Here is a 9,196-nt window from a genome sequence, read left to right as displayed (position 1 = left end):
TTGGCTGCTGAACCAAATAAGGATCACAGTCCCTTACACAGCAAAATATTTTGCTGATTTTATGTGGATTAATAGGGGATTGTAATGTAATGTGTTGGGGTTGCATCAGTCGAGCTCAGAGATGTGTAGCATGGAACAAAGCATACTACTTCCCTTTTAGATACTACACAAAAGCACATTTATTTTTCTGACGTGCTGTCATTTCACGTCTTTGTTCTTGCTTTAGAAACACCGTGGATAAGAATCACACGTTCGCCGTCCGTGCAGCAGGATAATAATAATAATAATAATAACAATGATAATAATAATAATAATAATATAGCAGCATTTCAGAGAATGCATAATGAACACATATTGTGTTCATTCATGAAAATAACGTGGAGAATGAAGGCGGGAAACGAAGCAGAGGGAGTCTGTGCCTTTGCTCTGTCTCACTAATCGGTCAAGGCCTTTGCAAGTGACAGCTTCTTTTCTCTCAGCGAAAACAAGAGCCATGCCTGACCCCGACACTGCGACGCGCCTCCTCCTCCGGGATCGCAGTGCATCCAACTACTTGCAAAACACTCGAACGGAGAGCTCGCGATTGCCACTAAGATCATAACAGGATGTGGTATCCCCCGATGTGACACTAGTAAACCAGCTGCATTCACACCGACAACAAATAAAAACAGGTAGAGATAACACATTCGAGCACGCGGACTACTCATACGGGGCACTTACATTCGGACCGTTTTAAATGCTTTCTTCAACAACCTCAAACTATTCAGTAGCATTAGCATCGGAATAGCTCACTCAAGGCGCAAGTTTGTAACTGAATTTGCTTTTAATGAACAAATTTTATGAATCTGAGCTTGGTGCGAAAACTAAGATTGAATGAGACATAAAGGAAAATTCGATAAATAGGTGGAAATATTCATGCAGCTCACCTCAAAACTTTCGTTTTTTTCCTTGTAATCCAGCCCTTTTGTCCGTTTACTAAATAATTTTTTTTCACATGTTGACTTCCTTGCAGTGTCCTATAGCCCCCGGGCTGCAGGGAGACCACGTTTACGATATACTCTGCAGATATTTCTTTTCTTGTTTGCGGCACAAAAAAGGAAGTTTGTGGTTATAAAATTGTTGTTCTTCAGCAAAATGTCAGTGTGTGCATGAATGTGCTGGTCCAGTGCGGCGTGCGTTCCGTCTCTCCTGTTTGTTACACTCGAATGGAACGCCTACTCTCAATCGCTACATTGTTGACATTCGCGCACTGACGTCATCCCATCCCCTCATTCACAACATTGCGCGGTGCACATTGCGTTGGTGCCTCCGGCGGTCAGGCAACTACTCAAAAAAATGTCCGCAGCTGCGGTTGGTGAATCGCGACGTGCGAGCACGCGCTGCGCGTAACAGTTCCATACACTCAGCAGCCTCACAAGTCGGTCAAAGCAGTTTTGGTGTACGAATTAAGTTGAATTCATCGACCATGACTAATGAAACGTACTACTGCACGAGTCGTTTCATGGAGAACACGTAGTATTCACAAAGGTCCATCCGCCTGGCGAGCCAAATGAAATCCCGTCACCCTTCCCCCCGTTACAAATGAATGTCCACGTCCAAGTTCAGTCAGGACAGGCTGTTTGAGACTTTTTAGAAAGTGTTTTTAACCCATGAATCTCCGGCCAATCTTCAACGCATACCATTAATTTAATAATACTACAACAAATGTTCAACACGCAATAACAATGGTAATAACATTGATCAATATTGTTACAAACATAAATATGGACATAAGATTGTTAGAGTTATTATGCCTCACACATCAAAGCAACTGTATAAATGAGATTGCTGGTTGAGACGTTTTGAGTAAATCCATGTTATAGGGTAGATAGGATATACAGGACAAAAGCTAGAGGTTGCATACAAGAGGCACAGAACGCAGGCGTGATTTGTTCTGAATCAGCCCACATACTGTTTGTGCAAGAGTGTTTTAGCTGGATATGTTTTAATCTCTAATGTCGCATTTCTTCCCCCAAGGGAGTTTGCATGTAATTATAAATTATCATGCAGCTGCAGACATATCTGTTTTCATTCCAATATTCAGTACACTCCACATTCTGAGGGAAAGATTCAAAGCAAGAGAAATATCCTACAGTGACAAGAAGATTGTGGTAACAACCTCTAGCGTCTAAGGAAAAATGTCTAGCAGTCACCAGTCAAGCCTTTGGAGCCATGGGCTTCTCTAAAAAGCAAAAAGAAAAGAAAGAGTACCATGAGTACGTTTTTCTTTCTCTCTCTCTCTTCTTTTTTAAGCAGGGACCTGGTCCTATCTGATTCTTTTTATGCTTTGTTTCAGATTTGTTTAGGGCTGAATCCATGCAACATTCGAACCCATATGGTAATGGGATGTATTCTGAGAGACACCTGGGCCATCTGGACTTTTCACATAGATTTTTAGAAATTTTCAGCGCAAATAGCATAAATTCTCTGTGCAAATTACACAATTTCAAAGCGCGTGAAGATTGCTTATGGAGATAAGAGACTGTTGAGGAAACTCTGCTGCTCGAGGATTTCCACAGAACAGGTGATGAGCATGCAGTGGAATTTTCGGAGAGACACAAAAAAGTTTGCGTTGTTCTGCTGAGATGGTCAAAGTGTGTGGTTGAGACCAGATCTCTCAAAGACAATATTCAGAGAGCTTTACTCAAACCCCGCCTTTAGATGTATTATTATCTGTTCGTGCAAAGTTGTCCACTGCAATACAGTCTCCTTGAACCTTTAAAATCTAGAGAGACTTTTTTTTCCTTTCCAAACAAACTTTGCCCTTCTGATCATTATCTACGATTAAGCACCACCCGACCTGTTGAGAATTTCCCCCTGCACGTCAGATGGGTTTTGTACTTTGAGTATTTGGAACAGTTGATTTCCTACATGACTTGTCTTTTGTTGTAGTTGTAAGAAACCATGGGATGTTCCTGTGAAACTCTCCAGTCTTACATTCTCTCTCTCTCTCTCTCTCTCACACACACACACACACACACACACACACACACACGCACGCAGAGACAGACATACACACAAACAGCAGAAGCAGTCAAGCAGTTCAAGTGGGATTCCTGTACTCTGTGACCCTTCCCTGAGGCCCTCTTTTGGGAGGGGGGGGGGGGGGGGGGGGTGTTAAGTGAATCTACCCTGACTGGGCTGGAGAGCAGTGTCTTGGTTTTCCCGCTCACATGGTGGACAAACATGCATTTTTTTTTATGTCAGGAAGTTTAATTAACACTAATGCAAACAATATGTGCTGTGTCTGACAGTCAGACAGAGGAGAGGAGAGGAGAGGAGAGTAGAGGAAAGAAAAGGGGAGGAGAGGACAGGAGAAGAGGAAATTTCTGTATGTTATTTTGACTGTGTAGGATGAGAAGACTTTTAACTATACACGACCCGAGACAATCCAATCAATCCTTTGAACTAAACGTGAAGTTTGAGAGAATGACTGTGTGTGACACGCATTTCCCAGGCAGAGATTGCTGGCATGCTGAAACATGCAGACATATATGGTGAAACCTCATCCTTATCATTACGGCTGGGTCAAATTACACCGAACACATATGGATTCTCCCCTCCTAATGCAACTATAGGGTCTGCTATATATGTAAATGGCAAACAGTTGCTAAAGAAAAAGGAAATTACAGACTACACTCTCAACGCTAGTGTCTACATAGTCACTCTTTTCTCATACGACTGCTAACAACTGTTCTGTAACAACTAGGAAAGGAAAAGAAATACAAATAATTTCAAATATACTTGGTATATAAAACACATCATTAAAAAGTACAGCTATTTAATGATACAATTATAAATGTGATTACATATGCCCTTTGCTTTTCTGCATAGAAGGACTGCAGCTGAATCACAGCGAAGACGTAGACTACACATGTAAAATCCTGCACTTGCCGAAGAGCATGACTCATAACAATAGCGTTTGGTGTGAAATCAAAACAAGCCCTGCCTGAGATGAATGCACTGCAGTCGGTCAAGGAGTCATAGTCGAGGGGATGACTCATTTTGGAATGATTAATTGACTTTGCGGTCGAAGCGAGAAGACACAGAGCCGGTGAACATCCATGAATTTTTTGCTAGCTAAGGCGAGTGGCAAGCCCAGGCATAGACTCAAAGACGTAAATGCAGCCTTCTAGTCCTCTGCCTGCCAGCATGGGATTCAAAGCCAAATACCTTGATTACGTCAATTACTGCAGCTCAAACTGTGCCCCAGGGACAAGTCTAACCGCCATTCATAACACAGCCTGCCACAGACTAACTTCCCCCGGCTCAGGTTACCTATCGGACAGGTAACGCTTCCCCCAGAGAACACAGCGCGCTCCTGTGTGTTTGTTACCCACATTCATACACACAAATACACACGCACGCACATGCACATGCACACGCGCACACACACACACACACACACACACACACACACACACACACACACACACACGCACACTCATACACACATACACACACAGACAGAGTATGCTTACATTAAACAAGCAATCACAGATGGATATACACAAAGTCGTTCGCAAAAATGCGTTTTATTGCAGAAAAATAACCATAAACACACATGCAAAGGTAAACATATACAAATTCCTACGTGGGCACACAAAAATAACAATACCAGAATAACAACAGACAGAAACAGATGAGTTTTTAAAGTGGTCTGATGTTCTTCGCAGCCTCTCGCTGACAGAACTTCATGACTTCAAATGCAATGCAGGATGCTTTTAAAACCACTCTTGACAGACTACTGCGCCATATACCTGACATGTCTGTTTCTTGTAACTGGTTTGCGTTTCCTTCTGACCTCAGGAATGTCTTGTGACATGGACAGATTAGACGAAGAACTTCCGTACCTTAGCGCTTGTTATTCTCTGCTTGTCAAGTGAGGACAAGTGTAGATGTTTGTGTAAGTGAGTGAGTGTGTGTTTGTGTGTGTTTGTGTATGTGCGTGTGTGTGTGTGTGTGTGTGTGTGTGTGGGTGGTTAAACAAGGTGTCTGAGTTCAAACCAACTCCAAACTGATAGTTTTGTTTTGGCACACGAGTCTGTTCCTCTAGTACCCACAGCTTGTATTAGTACTGGCACAACAATAACAGTGCTTTTCTGCGGTGCCAGTGTCAACCACTAATGTGTCAAACATGGCAGGACAAACAACGTTAAGACGAAATCCCCGTCTACTGCCGCTCTGAGCCAGACAAACAAATGTGACTGGATGAAGTGGAGCAAACCATTTTGGTTTCTGTACCGTCGTGTGCTAGCTTTGTGAGTGAGCATTTTCAAAAAAAAAAAAAAAAAAAGCTATGTAACGTTTTTATTTTGTGGTCGGGGAGGAGTGTATTAAACGTGAGAACCGTAGACGGCGACTGGAAATTGAGACTATCTGGGCTGCTGAGGCTTCATTCCGAGAGTTATGCAGAGGCTGCGATAACGCTGTTTACTGTGACACAGTTTTTTATTCTTCTCGCTGTTAAAAACAGTGAAGTGGCTAAAAGTGAGCTGGGTGTGACGGATGATTCATCAACTTTCAGAGTCTGTCACACATCCGTTGGAACCTAGGTCTTCACCACCACATGGTCGCACTTCAGCAATCACCTCTCGCCCACGCTTCGTCAATCACTCTCGCCCGTAATTACAGCCTGCTGTACGACGATCCCACTCACAACCCTGCGAGCTCTCTTTCTCTCTCTCTCTCTCTCTCTCTCTCTCTCTCTCTCTCTCTCTTCTCCTTTACAATCACGAAACTCCAGCTCTGACTTTCTCCATATCTCTCACGTTTTTCCCTTTCTGACTCTTTCTTTCTGTCTTTCCCTCTCTCTCCTTCTCACTTATTCACTATCCTCCTTTCTATGTGTCTCATTCTCTTTATCTCCTTCTGTCACTCTCTTACTCATTCTTTCCCTCCCTTTATCACACTGCGCTTCCATGTCCGCCCCCTCGTTTCTTTAAATAGTGCTCTAAATGATTTAAACGTATTTGATTACTTCATTTGATTATCACTAAACTGTTATTTGGATGTCTCTCAGAAGCTGTACACACGTGCCGTGGCACGGTCAAATAACGTAGTGGGGGTGGGGGGGGGGGGGGGTGGGGGGCAGATTAAGAGGATGAGGTTTTCGGTGATTTTTTTGGGTAGGAGAGCATATGACTTACTATTCTCTTCCTCTGAACGAATACAACCATAAAACTCCGGTTCACCCGAACCTCACGTTGCGTTCATAATAAAAACCATATCACATGCAGCTTTAATTGAGCAAAAGGAATTTGTTAAGACTGGACATCTAACGCAATTACCCTCTGGAATTTGAAGAAATGTATTATGGACAAGGCCATTCTGGTGGAGAGTGGGATGTTTTTGAACAGAATACAAATTCCCACTGCCCAATAGAGCAACATATCCAACTGTCAGCTCAGACAGTAGGTGAGATTTAAGAAGACACAGGCTGTGGCAACATACAGTCTTTCTATGAGGTGCTGAGTATTAACTGATATGACTCAGGAGAAGCGAAAAGGAAATTTCTTTATTAATTCAACTCAGTTTCATAGGTGTTTTTTTTTTTTTTTTTCAATCTGCCTCATTCTGTCTCATTTCCAGTGTCTTATGAAGAATTTAATCTGCGGGAATGCCAAAAGCGAGTGTAAAACGTGTTTTCGATATAAAGCTCACAGACACTGGGGTTGAGAAATGCAATCACCAGAGAGAACACCACCATCACTCACGGTTTCCGCCACAAAGCTGCAATGTGTGAAAATGACACCGTAAAAATAACAGTCACTGTTTTTTTTTTTCTTTCTTTCTTTCTTTCTTTCTTTCCGGTGAATGACTCATCGGTGGCAAGCCAGAAAATAGAAAAATAAATGCCCTTTAGAAACACACACACACACACCAAAAAAACACTTGAACTTTAAACAAAAAAACCACAATGACTCTTAATTACTTTGAACTGTCTTTGATATTAATATGATCAATAAACATTGCACATGTCATTGTCAACCTAAACGCGTGGGACGTATTTTAAGACCTGGCTGGAACTGACGCTCATTCTTTTAAATAAAGCTATTCTTAATCTCGTTGTTCTGCTGAAACAGAGTAGCTCTTCTGCAATTCAAATGAGAGGAAACAATCAAATAAACGGTTCAATCCAAACGACCAGACCCCACCAGCCGTCGCAGTTTCTTTGTCTACTCTGAAGCTGTGGAATCTCAAAGCATTCCAGGCTCCTGACTAATAGCCCATAGCCACGTTCACAAAGCTGACCAGGGAATCACTCTCAATAATGTAATAATGTATCTGGAACACAGAGCAATTTATAGACTCGTGTGTGTGTGTGTGTGTGTGTATATATATATATATATATATATATATATATATATATACACACACACACTCAGATATTATGACCCAAATTCAAACCATTACTAAAAACTGCAACATCTCAACCGTCGGTAGCCTATTTCCACTCAGTTGCCATGGTTACCACGAGAAAGATAAGATCAAATGCAAATTCCAAGTGAACTTTGGAGCAAAAGATGAATGATGCTGCCTCCACAAGTACAGTAGTCTAGAACTGGTGTGGCAGAGGGGTAAATATGTCCGGCATAACCGACCGGTCAGTGAAAGTTAAGAATTTGACTGTGTTTGCGTGGTTACAGATTCTGGAGATACACCGCACAAACAAGGTCAAGTACAAAACAAGTAAAAAGAAAGAATGAGGATTCAAATAATATTTTTCTTTTCTTTTTTTTTTTTTAATGCACTGGACTGAATGTTGTATGGGGCAGTTTTGTGATACTTCATACTTTATTCTGCTCAGGGCCATCGTGTTCCCGGCCTCTTTGCTCGAGGACGGTGATCTAATCCAATACTTTTGACTTTCTGGACACACAAAGACCCAAATCATCCGTTTCCCTTTCACAGTAACAGCACCGCCAAACACCAGATGAACGCATCCTCTGAGCACAACACAACCAAACAGGATGACCGCATCTCGTATGATGGCTGACAAACAATACAACCAGTTCCTTTTTTCTCTCTCTCTCTCTTTCTCTCTCCCCTCAGTTTAACAAGGGCAAGCCCAAACACACAATACCTGCTTGGTAAAAGAAAAAAAAATGACATCATATGTCCTCAATAGATTATGATTCACAACTCTCCATTAAGCTGTCAACTTCAAACAAACAGTTTTACTCTGACTTCTATTGTATAGGTGAAAACAAATCTGTTATCAGTAGAATAGTAGTCATTTTAGCCTGAAACACACACCATCTTTAAAAAGAATCCCGTTCTAAGACCTTTTAAGCTTGACTTTTTCAAAGCATGAGCCAAACCAACTTTGATCATTTTTTTTTCCTTGCGCAGCGCAGAAATGTTGATGATAATCTTGTGATTGGCGGAGTAATTTGGTTAGTGTGACTTGTACTACACTGAATACAAGAGACTACAAGGCATTTCTTTGTCTCAGAGAAGTTCTTGTTGGTTCTGGGGAAAAAGGCTCAAGAATATTTAGATGTGCCCTGCCCCCATCTGGCCATACATGGTATTACATCCTCACAGCTGGATTTCCAGTCAAAGCATGGTTTGGTTTTCAACATCTAGCTCTTCATTGAAACCTGTAATGTAGCAGGAAACCCACTGTATGTTGAGGTTGTGCTCTATACCTTTGTTTGACGATCCCACAAAGCCGACGCAATCAGATAAACGCATGGCTGACGTACACTTACATGCACACGCAGAAAAACTCAAAATCAGGCCAATATCCACCAGTTCGTTTTTATTTCATGATGCGTTCTTCACTTGCGTAGTTCCGTTCCCAATAGCTTAAGAAATCAGATATCTTATATACAGTACATAGTACATAGACTGATAATGTGAATGGAACTCTATAGGGGGAAAAAAAACAAAAAACAAAAAGCAACAACAGAACAGTGGAAAACCCATCGTAAAGCTCTATATGTTAAACCAAAACCAAGAGGACTGAGAATGTATTGTAGAATTGCTTAACATCCACATTCACTCAAGAGTTTCACTGTTAGTGAACTGCTTGTTACTTGTGTTCTGTTAAACCAGCTGATTGTGCAAAACACGGGTGAAAACTGACTCTCAGGTCAAATAACATGTACACAACCAATTCGCTTAAAGTAAGAACATTCAATTCATTCTC

The sequence above is a fragment of the Chanos chanos genome, chromosome 8 (genome assembly GCF_902362185.1).
Source record: "Chanos chanos chromosome 8, fChaCha1.1, whole genome shotgun sequence".
NCBI classification, from domain to species: Eukaryota; Metazoa; Chordata; class Actinopteri; order Gonorynchiformes; family Chanidae; genus Chanos; species Chanos chanos.
This window is presented reverse-complemented; position numbering follows the sequence as displayed.